General features: G+C 41.8%; 1 protein-coding gene and 1 non-coding gene across 12 annotated transcripts in view; both read right to left on the bottom strand.

Annotated features, from left to right (window-relative positions):
* BACH2 (BTB domain and CNC homolog 2) overlaps positions 1-20,026 on the bottom strand; it is a 350,221-nt gene that overhangs the window by 48,457 nt on the left and 281,738 nt on the right. The window lies entirely within an intron of this gene.
* Positions 2,320-2,426, bottom strand: LOC123838024 (U6 spliceosomal RNA). Its single transcript, XR_006789366.1, has one exon. It is a non-coding gene; the product is annotated as a U6 spliceosomal RNA (small nuclear RNA).

The following is a 20,026-nucleotide window of genomic DNA, read 5'->3' on the forward strand; positions in this document are numbered from 1 at the left end:
CATGGCCTTCTTACTTTTTGCTTAGACCATTATAACAACCTGGCCATTGTCTCTTTCTCCCTGAATGCTTCCTTTGTATTGTTGCCTGATTAATCATCCCAATGACAATCACTTTATTTCCCTGCTTCCTGCAGAATAAAACCCAAGCCCCTCTCAAATGGCATTCAAGGCTCTTTAGAATTGGGCTCAACTGACTTGACCTGATTCATCTCATGCCATATGTCCCCTCTTTCTCCTACAACTTTAGCAACAGAAGATTGGGTTATTGTTATCAAACCCATTGCCCTCCATATCCATTCTTTGGAAGAACATCTAAACTATAAGGATACCCGCAACAGCCAAACAAATAGGTCTTTAGAACTTCATTGAGCTGAAACATGAGAAGGAAAAGAGGGGGGCAGAGGTATGTGGTCACAGAGAACTGATAGAGAGGTGCAAATCATCTTAGCTAGTCCTGAAGAAATTCTGCAACACAAAACAGTAGTCAGGTAGAGCCTTATCCTCTATCCTCACCATAAGTAGGGCTACAGACAGGTGAGGGGGTGGGGTAGAGATGCTGAGGGACCCAAGCAGGAGAGCTAGGGTATTTTGGAAGAGATACACAAATCAGATAACCAAGAATGGTTGATGGAAAGAAACACACACAACAAGTGTTTTCATCTAAATGTACTTAATGCAAAAAGCCTGTTCCTGTATTTCATACAAAACTTATGAAAATAGAAGTGACCCTGTGTTCCCAATAAGATGCCATTGTGGCTTTCTTTGGGTAGATATTGTACAAGACAGACAGGGCTTGTGGACAGAAAAAGTACTGAATTATGAAGTGTTTCCTAAACTACAGAGACTTGGGGCCCTCTGTCACAATCTTTAGTATTCTCTCTAATGCAACTCACTTTCTTCCTTATAAATTTAGCTCAGAAAGAAATCTGTCCTAAGCAAGACTGTCTGTGGAATCTCAGGTTGTGCTTTTTCTAATATATATTAAAATAAACACCATGACTTTGAAAAAAGTTCTTCATATGCCACTTGAGATCACCTCACTTGCATGTTGTGCTACACATATTCATATTTTGAGAAACACTGGGATTAGGAGACCGAACAATTATTCTGGCTAAATGCTGACATAGAAGACATTTGGACAAGGCCTCTCATATTCTCCGGTCTGAAACATGGGGACAGGACTGTGTGTTACTCCCCGGTGGTGGTAGGAGATGTGCGGTGAAGTAGCCAAAGGTGGTAAAGTGTTGGTAGACATGAAGGGTTAATTCTTGATCAGCAACAACATCATTATCTTTCCTGGGGCTAGTGAGAATCAATGGATTAACATTTACAGGGAGCACAGAACCTTCCAAATGTCTACTACAATTATCAGTCCTTTGCAGGGAAGTAAACAGCAGAGGAGGTGGCCACCTGGGGCAGCCTCATTGGCATCAATGGGCTCCTGGAAGAGGCTGATGGGGTACAGGTTTGTGGGTGGCTGCAGGGGGCCCTCTTGGCATCTTCTAGCCTCTGTGCCGATAGGCTACCTCCTCTGTGTCTAGTCCAGAATTCCAGATGCTGCAGTGAGGTGACAGCAGCTCAGCGAGGGTGGGAATGCGAAACTGCTCACATCAACGATGCACAGACATCGGAATTCCTTGATTGTGTTCCTGCTAATGGCCTGGGCTGCCTCTAGGGCCACCACATGAGATCATCTGAATTGGACTCTACAGGGACTCAGCTGGGCGGCGCCTCTACAGCTTTTGTCAGAGGCTTTTTCTTGCAAAAAAAAAGGGGGGGGGAGAAAAATCTGACCCCTAAATGAAGGGGGCTTTATGTAACTCTTCTGCCATTTTTCTCTCTCCTCTATAGCGTAGCTGAGCTCTTAGAAAACCGGTGTTAAAACACTTCAGCAAGAAGCCAGGCAATTGAAAGCCCCTTCTAACAGCTGTTAATGGTTGTCGATGAGCCGGCAGACACAGGGCTGGAAGGAAGGAGCCAAAAATAACGCCACAGCAGTATTTTCCAGGATTCCATCATTCCTGGTGCTGGAGAGAGGGAGCTTGAGGAACTAAAGTATAGTGTTATGAAAACAGTGACGAGGCTGGAGGGACGGAGGCCATGGGCTGTTGCCTGGAGAACCCAGTCCTTGTGTAGCAGGACTTGTAAGGGCTTTCTCAGGACCCTGGCATCTGAGAAAGACTAAAACAGGGAAATGGAAAGACAAGGTAAGGAGGACTGATGTTGGAAGCAAACTGAACTCAGCCCCCAGCGTTTTAACTCCTGGGCCATGCACTGGGGGAGCCTTATGAGGCCAGCTCTTCTTGGGGTATGTGTGTGTTTTATATGGTAGGCTTCATGAATTTATGTGTCATCCTTGTGCTGGGGCCATGCCAATCTTCTCTGTATCGTTCCATTTGTAGTGTATGTGCTGTCGAAGTGAGCACTTCTTGGTGTGTGTTTTTAATCTGCGTTTCATTCTGTGGGATTTACAAACCCATCCCATGATCAAGGAACCATTTTAGACATATTTCTCCTTAGAAACCCTGCCCTCGACTCCTAGCCTGGATGGGGTTGCCTCCCTACTACCTTCCCACTCAACATGCTCTCTCTCTGATAGAGATTTGGGGCACTGTGGACTTCAGGAACTTAAAGTTTTTGTTTTTCTAATCTCCTGCCTCCTTTTCTGTTTTTACATCATATCTCAATCTTATCAGCCATCTTCCCAAGAATGGTAGTCACATTATTATTTTTTGTTTTCTTTTTCTTTTTTTCTGAAGATTTTATTTTTAAATAATCTCTACACCCAACATGGGGCTCAAACTCACAACTCCGAGATCAAGAGTTGCATGCTCCACTGACTGAGCCAGCCAGGTGCTCCATGGTTTTCTTTTCATTTTTATGATATATACACATATTGGAGGAGTCTTTCCCCTCACATTTTCACTGTCACTCAAATCAGATGTGCATGTGGCACTCTTAAATTGTTCCACCTGCTCTCTGAAAGTTTTGATACTCTTTGTGAGTAAAACTAAGTCTCCGAACAGCACTTCCATTTGAACTGTATACTTGATCTTTCTGGGCTTGGCAAACCATCACCCACTCAGAACCTAGACAGGAAAGTGGCAGATGATTCAAGCTTCATTAGGAACAAGTCATGCCAAAATAACTTCGTTTCTGGTTTTGATAGGATTACTGCTCAGAGAATGCAGTAGAAATAGCATCCCAGGATTTCAGCAAGGCAGCTGATACCTCTTAGGTCACTCTTGGAATAATATGAAAAAATGGGGTCTGGAAGGTAGTAAAATTAAGTGACCAGTAGCTGGATGATGGATTAATGTCAAGTTCAACCTGAAGGAAAGTGTTTGGTGACGTGAGCCAGGCTTCTATTGTCTGCTCTGTTATGGTTAAGTTCTGTATCTGACTAGGAAACTATGTGGGTGGCAAGCTGGTCAGATACTTTAGGAGAGAGAATCAAGATCCCAAATGACAACCACAGACTGATATTATGGGGTAAAATGTAAAGATCCACTTGAACAAAAATGGACATCAAATCCTGTACAGGGATTAAAAAAAGTCAACTCTGTAAGGACAGGATGGAAAAGTGCTGGCTTAACAAGGTGAGTCAGGACAGTGACACAGATGCCAGGAAACTTAGCACAATCCTGGGCTACCGCAAGAGATGTATAATGCTGGGACAGGGTTATAGCTTTCCTCTATTCTTTGCTCTTCAGATCACATCAAGACTCTAGTATTTAGTGCTGTATGTTAAGAGCAGGCCTGACCAACGAGGGTCATGATGAGCACTGAATCCATGTGATATACGGAACCAAGCTGTTAAATCCTGAAAAAGCAAGATTTACAGGGCCCACATAAGAGCTGTCTTTAGAGAGCTAATGGGCTATTATTAGAAGAAGAGATTAAATTTGTTCTCTCTCATTCCAGAGGGCATAAATAAGATCACAAATAAAAATGTAAAGGACGCAGGTATCTGCTACAGATGTGGAAGAATTTTCTAGTAATCACAGATGACAAAATGGAAGCAGCTCTTGAGTGGTGGTGAGCTCTCCATTGCTGGAAGTGTTCTAACAGAGGCTGGAGAGATACCTATGTCATCATAATAAAAGGATTGGGTGGGAGATTGGACTAGATGACTTCTCATATGCCTTCTATTCTAACCTGTAATCCTTGACACTTTTCACTGTTTCCCCACAATAATTAAGAGGAGTTATGGTTCTTAGTATTCCTTAAACACTGCATACAAGTATCGACAAGGAAGAAAGACAAGGTTGATAGTATTTTCATTTACTCTGGATACCACTGGCAAAATATATGGACTTGTGAGTTGGCAAGACAAACAGAGCTTTCTTGAACTTCCCCAAGCTTCCTGTGAGTCTATGAATGACAGATCCGTCAAGCTACTTTAGTTTGGAACGCTGGCCTAGTCCAACCAGTCTGCTGAGATCATGAACATTTACAGAGAACACAAGGAGTTTTCATAGAATGTAATGGAAGGCAATATTAAAAAAAAAAAATAAAGAAGTCAGTGATTTCCTAAGTATGTAAGTTTTCAAAGGCCATGAGACCTCTTCAACAAAAATTCAACTGTATAGTTGCAGAACCTTGAAATTAAACAAATGCAGACTGAGCAGACTGAGTTTCAAGACAAATTTTATATAGGCATTATTTCCAGGCATGATCTTCCCATGCTGAACAAGTAAGCTCGCTCATTTAGACCTGTCAGAGGGGCAAGTGTAGTCAGTCACGTGGACCTACAGTTTTGTTTGAATGGATAGCAGCATGCCTCATCTTGTATTTTTCTGGGCTTGACATAACAGCCACTTAATAATATCATAAAAGTTGTACACATGCTGCCATTCTATACACCTTGAAAATGGCAGGAGAAAATAGCCCGAAGCTTTTCCTCCTTAATAATCTCTTGGACAAGTTTTAGTACTGAACCAGGCAATCCTGAAATCTTTGCTAATGAGAGGAAAAGAAACCAGAAGACCTGACCACAAGTAGAAGAGATGGAGGACACAAGGCAATGAAAGAAGTGAGAGGAGGTACAGGATATGCTCTAAAACATGGCAGTAAGTACTGTGATTTACTCATGGTTGATACTCACGGTCGATAGCTCTAATTTATCAAGAATGGTCAGAACTTAGGAGAGAACACAGCTCTGTACCAGCAACCTGAGGGACCAAGGCAAAAGAGAGGCTCATGCAATGATGGGGCCAACTAGGTTCCTGGAGATCACCCAGGCTAGCTCTCATATAGCCGTCTATTAGTCTTAGGACTCAAATCTGGGTTGGAATTTTTTGGGTAGTTTTCCCAGGTCTGTGACCTTGCTATCTCATTAATGATTCTAACTCAAACTCTAGACACAAAGTTGAGATGAACAATTGAACTAGGGCTTCCTGTCGTGGAGCTAGAAGTGGAGGGACCTTCTCTTGACACTGGCCTTTGATCATAGATGGCCATGCTGGTACAAAGGCTGCCCCTCTAAGTTCTATTAAGACAGAGCAGGAAGAAAGCCTTGGATGCTAAGATGACCATGCTCTTTCAGAAATCTTTAACTCAAAGCAAGTTACAATTTCAAATAATATCATACATTTTTTTTCCCCAAAAAGGATTGAAGTAAATCCTAAGATCCAAAAATAACCTTCTAATACAGACTGAGGAACCCATGGGGGCCAGACTCTATAGGACCCAGGGAATTGTACAATTCAATAACTGGTTAGAAAAGGGGCCCAAGTGTGTATGAAGCATAAAAGAGGCTGCATTTCAGCAAGTTCTGGACCAAGAGACAATTGTATTTGAAGTAAGTAACAGTAGGAGCTGAAACAGGAATTTGTGCCAAGTAGAGCCAACCTAGACCTGCTTGACATTACGCTTAGCAGAGGACTACCCAGTGGGCATGCTGGGTATCTCAAGGGGGATTCTGAAGCCTTTTTCCTACCATGAACGGTGATGATGACCATGAACAGAAGACCCATGTCCCAAGTACCAGGTACTGATTCCCATCCTTCAGAGCAGTCCTATTATCCCCAGGAGCTAGGCTCAGGGGTTTAGGGACTTGCCCAGGGCTAAACTGGTTGGTGTGGGCGCTGTTGCTTTCAAGAGGCTACTCTCTCTACTCCTCCTGCTACCCCCTGCTTCATGAAATCCATGATCTTTGATAAGAACTACTCCTGTCCAGAGAGCAGGGGTTGCCTGAGATAAAGAGAAAGAGTGATTCTGGGACCAGGCCTGAGGTAGACATAGGCTTCCTGGATTTTCCAGGAATCTGTTATGTGAGCCTGAGTATTTCATACTGCTCCTTGGTCTTTCTTCAAAAGACAAAATTGTATCAGGGCCCTTGTGTAGATGAGCCCCTCAAAGGAACTAATGTCTACAAAATGCTGGAGTGCTTACACATAGACACAGAGACACACACACCATAGTATGTGCATCCTGCAGAATCATGGGGAGGCGGATAATAGAAACATCTATGGTTAGAAGATAAGAACCTTACCCCATGGACTCTGCCTGTTTGCTCTCTCCTAAGGCATTCGAGTCTTAGGACTTGTGTGTTTTTCCTTCCATGAAAGTAATGCTGTTAATGTGGCTTTAAAAAATTGTGGTAAAAAACATGTACCATAAAATTTACCATCAGGATCATTTTTAAGTGTACAGTTCGGTAGCATTAAGTATACTCACATTACTGTGAAACAGATCTCCGGGACTTTTTTATCTTGAAAATCTGAAACTCTATAACCATTAAGCAACCCCCCCATTCCCCCCCATCCCTCAGGCCCTGGTAACCACCATTCTATTTCTGTCTCTGTGAATTTGACTACTTTAGGTATGTCCTATACGTGGACTCATACAGTATTTATCTTTTTGTGACTGGTTTCTTTCACTAACATGGCTTTTGAAATAAACCCAGGGAGATGGGAAGAGAAGGTATGAAGAATGAGAGGGAGATGGCAAACCAACCTCCCCTCTGTTGCTGGTGTTGGCCAGGAAGGATGGTCTCCTGGAGTGTTCTCTTGGGCTGGGCCACAGTGGGCAGAATGTACTACAGCTGCAGAGTGGTCCTCCACGCAGAGTGGGCTCAAGGCCTACCACCTCCTCCAACGAGCATCTACTGAGGGCCCTAGTTACCGGAGTCCCCATTTTATTTTATTTTATTTATTTATTTTTTTAAATTTTATTATGTTATGTTAGTCACCATACAATACATCATTGGTTTTTGATGTGGTGATCCACGATCCATTGTTTTCGTATAACACCCAGTGCTCCATGCAGAACATGCCCTCCTCAATACCCATCACGAGGCTAACCAATCCCCCCTCCCCCTCCCCTCTAAAACCCTGTTTGTTTCTCAGAGTCCATAGTCTGTCATGGTTTATCTCTCCCTCCAATTCCCCCTCCCCATTTTCCCCTTCCTTCTCCTAATGTCCAGAGTCCCCATTTTAAGTACACTTTCTGAAGCCCACAGAACCTCAGCAATTTTTGAAGAATTCTCATGGAAAGCTCTCAGCATCTTCCTGGGGGAGGAAGAATCTGAATAAATAAGGCCTCCTTATTTTAAGAGCAGCCTCTGTCAGAATCTTGGCGGGAGAGCAGAAGAAGCAATGGAATGCGAATGAATAGTTTCAAAGCTGCCAGAGCCTGCTCTTGAGGAACGAAATATGCTCAGAATGTGTGTCCCTCCCGGACGCAGGCGTGGGGCATGGAAGGAAGGGAAATTTGGGTTCAAGCTGAAAAACAGCCTGTGGAATCTGGTCACATGTCAAAGGGGTCATTGGCAAAAAATGTCTGGGAACCACTGCTATGCCCTGGCTGAACTTTGCAGGCCCGCCCCCAGCAACGCTGCCTCATCACTGTGAAGAGGATCACATCTTCAGCACGAATTCCTCCTTTCCCGCCGAAACTCCCATCCAGCACCCAGGACTAGGGAGGCCTTCTACAGCAGCTCCATGTGGGAGCTAGACTCTGAGAGTCAGAAGACAGTGTGCCCTGGGAGGTAACCTTCTCATCTGAGCTCACGGAGCTCCACTTGTCAGTAGGTTTATTTGTAAATAAAAAAAAATTCTACGGAAAGACTTAGACAAGGCGATCCCAATTATCCTTGCACAAGGCTGCTGTGAAATTCTCAGTAGATCTTTATGTTTTTGCCTTTTCCCTCCACCTGACTGCTGATCATCCCCTGATCTTGCCATCCACCCACGCAAACCCGTGTTTCCTTTCTTAAACCTGCTCCTCGGGCAGACTTTCCTTCCCACCCTCAGTTCAAGGCAACTCCTATCCTTCTGGTTTTGCGGCCAAAAACCTCAGTCATCTTGGACCCTTTTCTTTCTCTCGTATCCCACTTGCAATCAGTTAGTGGGAAATTCTGGCCGCTTTGCCTTCAAAACAGAGTCAGAATCCAAATCTTGGCCTTCCCTCCCTGCTACATTCTTGTCTCAACCACCTCTTGCTTGGGCTATTGCAGGAGATGCTTCACTAGTAGCCCTGCTTCTGCCCTTGCCCCTTTGCAGCCTATTCTCAAACCTAGCATCCAGAGCCATCCTTTGGGAAGATCAGCTGGATCACATCACTGTTCTAGCCAGAATCCCCCAAAAGATTCTTATTTCTCTGAGTCGAAGCCAGTCACTAAGTGGCCCAGCAGGCGCCCCATGATCTGTCTCCTCCCAACCCTAGCTCTCGCCATGGTCTCTGTGTGTTGCCTGCTTGGCAAGACCTTTCTGAACTATTATATCTAAAATTTCAACTCCTGTCCTCTATTAACTATTCCCCTCCCTGCTTTATTTTCCCCTGTAACACTGATCACCAACTTCCTCTTCCTGTTTACCGTATGGTAAACCCTACAGGGAAGATTAACTTTGTGAAGGTATTGGGCTTGTCGGTACACTCTCAGTGCTCCATGCAAATCTGCAGAACAGATGAATGGCTCCTTCTGGCCATTCAGGTCTCAGCTCAAAGGCTGCCTTCTTGCGGAAGTCTTCCCCCGCCACCCTATGTAATCCTGCCTCTCCCTTGATGGCTGTTTATCGTATCACCCTGTTTATTTTGTTTTTAGCACTTACCACAATCTAAAGTTATCTTGTTTTCTTTTTTGTCTTCCCCACTAAAACGTAGGCCCAGGAGAACTCCATTTACTCTGTCCTATCCTGTGCTAAATCTGCAACACTTAGAACAGGGCTTGGCACAGAGTAGGTGTTCTGTGAATGCTTCCTGAATGAATGGAGCACTTTGATGACAAAATCAATCCACATCGATTATTTGTTTGCCCTGAGTTTTTTAACTTGAAAATTTCAGTCTATAGAAAAAAAATGAAAGAAATGTACATTCATATGCCATTAATCTGGATTCACCAACTGTTCAATTTTGCTAAATTTACGCTTTCTCTTTACGATCAATGTGTACACACACACACACACACACATTTCTTTCCAGAACCATTTGAAAATAAATCGTGACATTTCACCTCTAAATACTTCAGCATATATATCTTGAGAATAAGAACATTCTATACAGCAAAAATACCATTTTCCTACCCAAGAAAAGTAATGTTGATATAACATTATAAACTAATATACAGTCTATATTCAGGGTCTCTAAATTGCTCCAAGGATGTCTTTCAGATTTTTTTTTTTTTCAATCTAGGAGCCAATCAAAGGTCACTTATTGCATTTACCTAGGACAGTCCCTCGTCATTCTGCCTTTCATGACAGTGATGTTTAAAAGTTCAGGCTAGCTGTCTTGAAGACTGTCCCACAGAGGATGTCTAGTCATAGCACCAGATGCAAAACTTAATCTAACTTATTCTTTTATTCTGTGTGGTTTACTAACCAATTTAATATACAGTGAATTCATTTTTTTCTGTTTGTTTAAAATTTTTAGGTTTGCCGCATTTTGTCTGTTTTGCCTAAATTTTAATTTTTTGGCTATGTAAAACATTCAAATGGTTCAAAAGTCAACATGAAATAAAAAGATACAGAGAGTCACTCTCATCACAAACCTTTCACTCTCTTTTCATCCCCTTTCTATAGGTCACTTTTTTCATAATTCTTTATCTTTTCTGTTTCTTTTTATAAAATCTGCAAATGTGTGTATGCATGTATATGCTTATAAGTTATACATATACTTTTATACATTATAAATATATATTCTCATTTTCCCCTTTTCCTTGCACAAAAGGGCGCATACCATATACAGTGTATGTGCTCTTCTGCATCTTATTTTTGCCTTCTAAAATATATCCTGGAAATTACTCCTCATCAGTTCATAGAGCTCTTCTTTTTTTTCTTTCTTATGACTGCTTAGTACATGGTTATATGGTTGTACATATGTGGATAACCTTGCACATGTGTTGTTTTGTATTTGTACAAATCTGTCCTTTTTTAGTGAATTGTTATGGACTGAATTACATTCCCCACCAAAACCCACAGTTTGAAGCCCTAATCCCTAATGCGACTGTATTTGGAGACGGGGTCTTTAAGGAGGTAATTAAGGTTAAATGATGGTGTCCTTAAGAAGAAAAGAGACACGAGGGCTCTCTCTCTGTGCACTGAGGAAAGGCCATGTGAGGACACGGCGAGAAGGTGGCTGCCTCCAAGCCTCTAGCTTCTGGGACTGTGAGAAAATACATTTTTGTTTAAGCCACCCAATCTGTGGTATTTTGTGATGGCAGCCAGAGCCGACCAATACATGGGTATTAGAAGAACTAAGTACTGCAGACCTCCCATGTAAACAAACTAGAGTTGATTTAAGAAAAAAATCGCTTTAAAAAAAAACCCAACTTAAAAGAAGAGACATTTCTGGAGGTCCCCAAGGAGGAGGAAGTAAGGAAGCAGCAACATTCTGTTAGCCACAGAGGAGGTATTATTTTGCCTATGAGGTAAAAGTTGTTTTAAACACCGGCATGAGCCTTACAGGTGCAAATCCATTAGAGCATCACTTTTATTCTGACTCACTCTTCTGAAATTTCAATCATACACGTGTCAGTTGTCTTCTTCCAGATTTTGGGCACAATGGAGGGGAACCACCTTATCACTGCAGGGCCCCCGTGAACAGCCCCTCTGACATGGGAAATGTGGAGAGGAATGAAAGCCGTGTAAGTTCCAGGGGTACCCAGGGGTCTAGGCTGTTCAGGATCAGGGGTGACTTCCTGGAGTCTTTTTTTCGTGGAGTTAAAGATGAAAGAAGCCTTTTACCGTTAGTTTTGTAAAATGTCATCATCCCTTTGATTCCTTTGATTCATATGAAAACATGTCCTTATTACTGAACATTCTGACACATCTCTGGACATAATCTGTATACAACCAGAGCCTGATATAAATACTAAAAGTTATTGAGTAACTTCCCAAAGTGGACCTGTAGAGATATTTATATATGTTGGAAAATACCTATGAAAGGACCCTCCTTTTCTTCAGTTTCAGTACTTGTACACCAGGCTGACAGGAAAGCTCCTCACATCCTCTCCTTCCTTCAGAGCTGCAGAAGGTTTGACGGAAGGGTGAGACTTTCCTTCTCTATCTGGGGATGCACAGGGTCAGAGACTTGGAAAACATCTGAGCTATTTCCATTTAAAATAACACTAGTGATTTCCAGAAGTGTCACTCTAGAAAACACGCAGGAAGGCAAGGGCATCTGTAAGTTTCAATGACCAAGGTAAACTTAAATATGAAAAAAGGTCTTAAACTTTTAGTAAGAAGGAACTAGAAGAAATATATTCCCTCCATTGCTTTTTGGTTGGTTTTCATTTAACCAATGAGACTGTGAGTACAAGTCTGTTCAGCCCAAGTGAAGGACTTGAGTTTCTTAGGAGAATGCAGATCCCTGTACTGGACAGAAGGGACCAGAAAGTATGGGGGGGGGGGGGGCGGGGGAGAGCACTGGCCCTTTTAGGGAAAAAAACAATGAAACCCACAGAACCTCTGAAATCATATATAAAGTCATATTGGAAGTTTTATTCTTCCAATATTATGCTCCATACTTCACTTGGTCTTCCTTCTTTCCTTCCCTTCTATCCACTGAACTGTTCAAATAACTGTTTTATTATTACAGAAATGTAATACACATTGTAGGAAGTGGAAAATGCAGGCAAACAAAACAAAATCCATCACATTCTACCATTCACAGGTCACTATTGTTAACATTTTAGCACATGTCCCTATGGCTCTTTCTTTACACACACACACACACACATATTGGTTTTAACCAAACCAAGATCATACTGGGAGTATCATTCCCCAGTCTACCTTTTCCAAGTATCACACCTTTCCATTTCAAGAAAATTTCATCTAATTACCTAGACCACATTTGAATTTCCTCCTCCAATTTCCTCCCAAAATTTATACAACTGGTTGTCCAAACCAGTAACCACTCCAGGACCATATACTGCATCTGGTTTTTAAATCCCTTAAATCTTGTTCAATTTAGCATTGTCCCATTTTTATGACACTAACTTATTGAAGAAATCAGGCTATTTGTCCTGTAAAAAGTCCCACCCCCTGGATTTGACCTGTTGCTTCTTCCTTCATGGTGTTGTTAAGCTCATTTCTCTAATCCTTGATTTTCCCCTAACTGGAAGCTAGATAAAAGGCTTTATGAGCTCAAGCTATACACTGAATACATCATTGGGGAGGATGTATATTTCATGAGTATTTGCATCAGAAAACATCTAATACCTGGTTGGCCCACCAGGAGTGATGCTCAGATTGATCCTTGACTGTGTAGGTGTGAAGGCAGTGTGTGTGTGGTGTTACTTGGTGTCTCTGTGTGTTACTTCGTACTACAATAATGTCCATCAAACATTCATCATCATGTTTTTAAATCCTAAGTGATCACCTTTGCCTGAATCTGTTCCTGGCATTTAAAAACACATGATACCAGATTACAAAAACCCTGAGACAAGGGCTTTGTGCTCTAGAAATTTGGCATCTCCTTGTGGGTCCTTGTATGCAGGTCAAAGTAAGACCTGATGCTCATAGTATCACTCAGGAGGCATACTCCCTAACAGGTGATTTAGGAAGCATCTCTGTACATAGCCTCAGTGAGATAAACTGTTGGAGATGAAATATTTCCCAAATTACTGAAGGTAAAGTGAAAGCCAGCAATCCTGAGTAAACCTCATTTTTTGTAGAGAAATCAGCAATGGGGGTCTAAGTGTTGAAGTCAACCTCAGTCCCTACCTGCCCCTTTTTCTCTTCTCTTTTCTGAGGATCATCGCTTCCCGGTGATTTCGGCCATCACCTGCATGCCAGGGTTCCTCAGATCTGTCTCTTCAGTTCTGTACTCTCAGTGCCTTGGGTAGATGTAAAGCACTATAGATACATATCAGTGTTCCATGGCCTTTTTCTCTACCTGTGTGTTCCCACATCCAATTTGCTGGGGTCTGTGGAAGGTGCTATCATCCTCCCTGTCCTTTCCCCAGGGCACAGACCTTTTTCAGCTCATGCTAGGATCAGGGTGGATCTCCTGGCTGTGCCCTCTACTGGAGTAGTTTGTTCTTCTATCCATTAGCCATTCCATTGCTAAACAGATATTCCTTAAACAATTTTTCATTATGTTACTTCTTGGCTCATATTTCAGTGAATTTCTGTTGCTTATCTGGTCAAGATTAAATTCTTTTGTCTAAATTTTATTCTTTCATGCTAAGGCCCCATGGAATCTGACCATATTTTGAATTATTTCCCTAAAACTGCCATTTGTGCTGATCAAAGCTGGCTCCTCAGTGCCCTGTGAATGCTTCCTTTTGAGCCTTGGCCATGCCAGTGACCTCCCCTGGAGGGTCTCTCTCCATGCGCTCCCCAAGAAAGTCCTATTGGTCCTGTGAGTGTTCGTTTTAGGTGGTCTAAACTTCACAGAGGAGATGAAAGGAAAATCCTGTCCTTTCCCACATGGCAAACAATGGCCAACACAACTTGGCAGCTACAATGAATGCTCTTAAATTGTTCAGCTTTGATTTCATTGGTTTTATCTTGATTCTTCAACAATATTGCAAGCTCTTTGAAGGAAATGATCTTGCCTTATATTTTTAAGTTAATCCCCCAAAGAAGTGACCTATGAAAAGGTCATGTGTTCCATTCCTCTGCATCTATGAATTGCTTTACTTAAGCCACCTTGTCTTTTTGAATATCTACTTTAAACATACCACACATCCACACCCCAGTTTCTCTGAAGGTAATTCTGTATTTTTTTGTACCTTATTTCAGTGTCTAGCATCTTACGCTGCTATAAAATTCTCCTTTAATACAGCCGAAATCCCTCAGATGTAGCAAGGATACTATTTCTTCTGTTCTGTGAGTGAGAACATCTGGTCAACATTTACTGTAACTGCCTTAAATAGGAGGCATGCAGATACTTTGTTAAAGAGACCTTTGAAAGGTCATCGCATTTCTCTCTATGAACATCTTGTAAATCGGATGGATTTAAGTCACCCCAAAAATCTCCAGAGTTACAAAAGGTCTGCCTCAAATACCTTTTAGTATCCTACTAATTTCCCCACACTACAAAGTTCTTACCCTAACTCCTGATGTTCCACAGTCCTAATCTTCCCACCTTCCTATTACAGGGCACACAGTTCAACTCCTGGGTGACTACAGCTTCTCTAGGTAGAAAGAAGATTCCCACGGTTTAAGGTGTCTCCTGGGAAGGAAGAAGCTCTCTGCTACTAGAGTGCTCATCTTTACATGGCAAGACCCTTGAGAGTCCTGTCTTTTAGCAGACATTTTCCTGGTCCTTTAGTAACTGTTCTGTTTTCCCCACCCGTCTCTTTTTGTAACTAATGAAACAAGAATAATAGGTCAGTTGTGAGACATCAGAAGGCCTCTGTGGACAGATTGCTGTTGCACACATAATTCCATTCCAACCCACGTCACTCAGCGCGGCTCAGCCTACATGTGTGTGGCTACTGCCCTCACAGACCTGCCCTGCCCTACTCTGTTCTGCTTGCTGGTGCCGCCCCCCCGAAGGGTATCACTCTATACTGTCTTTAGGAAGAATAATCTGTCAGCAGCCTTTGCAAATAAGGAATTAAAAATGAGGGATGCCTGGGTGGCTCAGTTGGTTATGCATCTGCCATCGGCTCAGGTCATGATCCCAGGGTCCTGGGATCGAACCCCACATCAGGCTCCTTGCTCAGCGGGGAGCCTGCTTCTCCCTCTGCTTGTGCTCGCTCTCTTTCTCTGACAAATAAATAAATAAAATCTTACAAAAAAGAAAAAAGAAAGCAACGGAGCAAAAATGAAGACTTAGAAAGAATCAGAAAAAATGAGTCGCAATGATATTTAATACCATACTTTATAAAGCAGAAGACAAAATGAGATAGTTGCGACTTCAGCTGTAATTGTGACCTTCTGTATCCTTCCTCTGATTTTCTTCTAAACACGGGAATCTTTAGTTGGCTAAATCTCAGATTTTTTTTTTTTTTTTTTTTTAAACTCCTGGGCCAACTCTTCGGCTTGCTTGGGAACAGCTGCCGGTATTTCTTTTTGCTGCCAGTCAGTCAAAAACTGTGCTCACGTTGGAGGCCTGGCTCCATCCCACCCAGGGTGCTGAATGCATTAGCTTTTTCACACACAGTCTTTGCCAGGCTGCATGCAGAAGTCCATCTCAGACAGTAAAGCTCACTGAATCATCAGCTAGCTTGGAGCTGGTGCCAATGTCGGGTAGAGAGACTGTCAACATATTTTAGAAGTCTATGGCAAAGTGATAAATTTTACTACATGCACCGAGTTAATGGGAAAAAGAACACTTCTGAGATAGCAGGAAACCCAAAGTGCCATTATTTAATTGCTCCACTCTTGAAAGCAAAAACAACGCACCCTTTGATCTAGCCTGTGATTTGGTTAAAAACTAAAACAAACAAGAATAGAAACGTAAGGTATTAGCTGATTACTGCCAACAATTTTATTTTACTTTCTTTGTGCTTCTAAGAGCAGCCTTTTCTACTGACAACCACACATCACTCCAATGCCTGGATATGATCCATTTTATTAAGAAATTCCTGAATCAATTTCCTGGTTTACATCTTGTCCAACCCAGAATCCAGGTGTTCTCACCATAAAAAGGGTCTCTTTGAAAAGCTTCTGCTTGTATAACTGTACATCCAACAGAAATGTCATGGACACCCCAACAATAGAACTGAAACCTGAAGCAGTTTGGTGACATTCCAACTTTTTGAATGGAATGTGAATCCATTAAGATTATTAGGTAACTTTACTTATATCCCCAAATTTGTGCCAAGTGTTAAAGCTGCCAAAGAAAAGAGAGAATAAAAACTGACTCTTGGATTCCAACTCTGAGTATTTTGGTGTGGAAACTGTATTTTCTTGTAACTCATTTAAAAAACACACCATGATTTCACTGTTTAATTGCAATCTCAGTTTTCAGGAAGCAAAGAGAAACAAGATACATAATCGATGTTTCTCTTCCGTTCGGCTTTCAGCCTAAATGGTCCTGTGCTTTTATTGGCAAAGTAGGGCAGGTAATAACAGTGAACAAGAAACCTATTCTAAGAAGAACTGGCTCAAGTGAAGTACCACTACATCATGAGTGACTAACCATCTACTCGAGAGTGATTACTCTGCAACGATGAAGCCATGCTAATTGGACAATGGCTTGCTGCCAGTTCATGTTGGCATGACCTACAATACCCTTGGCTGGCGGCCATGCTGTTTCTCTAGCACACTTTTTTTTTTTTTTTTGGTAATCTGGATGGGAAGTGGAAATAATTTTTAAAAACTCTCCCCAGTGCTATTTAAGTTCTTATCATGAATTAAAAGCTTAATTAAGTACCCTGTTAAAGGCCTGGGTTCTATGATTAAATATGACAAAATAATAGTTATGATTACTGATCAAGTGACGAACTTTACAGCTCTGAACTTTGTCTTTAAAGCTATTATTAATTTTAATTGAAATAGCTAAGAGACTCCATAATAGGGAAAAGAAAGAAACGTAAGGGACATTTAATACATATATATGGAAGAGGTTTAAAATGAACAGATGTGCCGGTAACTAATTTTATAAAATGTAAGGCAAATGCCTTTACTGTCAAAGGCTTTGTTTAAATCCATTTAGAAATGTTGACTACTGAGGTCATCTCCTATGATCTAGGAATAAATAGGTATAGTGAAAAGAACCCTTAAACTGGTTTTAAATCAGGTCGCTTAAAAATAATTTTTAGATATGTCTTAGTTTTTGTCAACTCAACTCCTTCTACTATGCCAAAATAGGAGTGCATTTCTGCTAAGTTTCTTTAAATAGGACTTACTGGCCTCAGGATTTAAAAAATGTAAGAGGTTTGGAAACAGCTTATGCATTTCAGTTTTAAAATTAGCTATTGCTGTGGCTATTTTCCACACCAGATTTCCCTCCCTCTGTATCAGCACCATTGAGCAGCCTTTGGGGATGGAATCACAATAGTATTAGCTCTTCTTTTCTTGGCTTCACTTTATTACTCCCCCATTTGAGACTGAGGCCCAGATTTCAGGGCTGGAAGTCACCTTTATGTTACTATAAATAAGTTCTGCCTTTAGGCATTTCAAAATTATCAGCATGATTCTAGGACTTGAAAACTTCTTACTTGCCAGCAAGTAGTTACCTGGAATATTTTGACTTATTATTTATTTGCCTTTTTTTTTTTCATCTGCTGCCAAGTCTCACTAATGCAACCTGGAAAATTGCACCAGAGCTTTTAATGAGGATTCCGAGGTAAGAGCCATTTCATCAGAGAAGACGGTGCTTTCCTTTTATGGGAATAATAGCACCTCTTGTTTATACGGCACCATCCTTCCAAGGAGCCTAACGGATCGCATTTCAATAATCTGAAGAGCAGCCCTGCAAGTCAGGCTGGTCACCAGGACTGCTACTCCCTACTCACATCGAAATCGAGGTCATTAAATGCAAATATGTTTTTCAAAATCCTAAAACCTTTGGAAATGGTGAGAGAGCAATGATCAGAATCGTCTACTACTTGCTTGTGTTCTAGGTTATCAAACAGCCCTGTGGTTCTACAGCTCTTTAACTCTCGTCTCTTGTAAGACCATTTCTGAAAAGTCAGGGAGAATTCATGAAGATAAGTAGGAGAAGTGAGCTAGCTCCTCTTGAGAAATCCTGTGGCTCTTTCCTTTCCCGACTCTGCCTCCCACCTCCATGGCCTTTCCCTACCGTCTCCATCCAAGCATCTCTCCTCTCTTTCTGACCAGTAGGATTTATTCTCTCCCTCTGGCAGGAAGCTACAAAGTTCAAGGGCTATGAACCCACAGCACAGGGTCAGACCTCAGAGATCACTTTCAGATAAGGATGTGCCTTGCTAAGTTGAGTCTGCCCACTTGCTCAGTAGACCCCATCCTCTTTCAAGTACCTAAGGGCATTTGTTTAGCAATTGGTCTTCTGTCTCCTGTATTATCAAGTTTTCTCTCTCTTTTGCAACACTGCCATCAGCCCAAGTCTTAGTCAGGATGGGCTAGGTTGTGCTCAGGAAACAAACACCAACTCTTAATGGCTTAACAGAAAGGCTCATTTCTCATTCATGTCGGAGTCTGATTTGAATCACATGGCTCTTCTCCCACAGTGACTCAGGGATCTGGGCTACCGTTCCAACATCTCGGAGTTCTTGGAGTTCTCTGACACCGGTTAAATGGATGGGAAAGAACATGAAGAACTCATACCTACTTTTAACTGTCTCAGACCAGAAGTGACCCATGACTTCTACTCATGTTTCTTTGGCTACATCTAGTTACATAGCACGCCTGATTGTAAATTTGGTCTTCCTGCGTGTCCAGGAAAGAGAAGAAAATTGGATGTGGGCGAATACTGATCATCTTTACCACAGAGTGAAAACATGAAAAACAAATTTCTTCTCACTTAAAACAAAACAAAACAAAACAAAAGGAAACCTTTAACACCATTTCCCTCCAGCTGCTGGCCCATTTTTCTGCTCCCTTTAACTCAAAAAGCCTAAAAAATGTAGCTTACCTTAGCTTTTAAATTCCTTTCTTTCCATTCTCTTTAGAACACAATCATGTTTTTTTTTACATCCCACTGCTCCCCCCCAAGTGCTCCATGAAATCACAAATGGCTTCCAATCTGCTAGATGGTCAATTTTCAGCCTTCATCTGAGCTGACTATTAGCAACATTTGACATAGTTATTAACTCTCCTCCTTGGAATGCTTTCTTTACCTGGCTTCCAGGACATTATGTATTTCTGCTTTTCCTTCTACCTCAATGGCTATTCCTTCTTGGTCTACCCCATTGGCTCCTCTTTATCTCTCTGACTTCTTAATTCTAAAAAGCCCCAAGTTTCAATCCTGGGACCTCTTTTTTTTTTTCCTTCCTTATCTACACTTATTCTCTTGATGATTGCATTTTGTCTTATGCCTTCCGGTATCCCCAATAATCTGGTATTAAAACTTCTATCTCCAGGTTGAACTTGTCCCATGAATTCTAACCATGCATATCCTACTGTGTACCAGACATCTCTACTTTGATGTTAACACACACCTCAAACGTAATGTGTATGAAATAGAACTCTTATTCCCATTCTTACCACTTGAAACCTACTTTTCCCCGTCTTCACCAATGCCAGTTAATGGCAACCCCATTCCAACAGCTCAGACCCCAACCTTGGAATTCTCTTTAACTCCTTTCTCTTCTTTCATCATACATCCATTCTATAAGGAAATCCTGTAAGTTCCACCTTAAAAATATCACCAGAATCTGATACTGATCATCACTCTATTGCTATCACTCTGATCTAGGCCATTGTGTCATGCCTGGGTTGTTGCCTTAGCATCTTAAATGTTTTCCTTGCTTTTGCCTTTGCCCTCTCTTTCAATCTATTTTCTTTCTCTCTCTCTTTTTAAATATTTTATTTATTTATTTGACACAGAGAGAGAGAGAGACTGAGTGGCGTGTGAGAGCACGCACAAGCCAGGGGAGCAGCAGGCAGAGGGAGAGGGAGAAGCAGACTTCCCACTGAGCAGGGAGCCCAATGTGGGACTCAATCCCAGGACCCTGAGATCATGACCTGAGTCGACGGCAGACGCT

This window comes from Mirounga angustirostris, unplaced genomic scaffold (assembly GCF_029215605.1).
Source record: "Mirounga angustirostris isolate CCGP_5_RB_7025 unplaced genomic scaffold, mMirAng1.0.hap1 SCAF_8, whole genome shotgun sequence".
Classification (NCBI taxonomy): Eukaryota; Metazoa; Chordata; class Mammalia; order Carnivora; family Phocidae; genus Mirounga; species Mirounga angustirostris.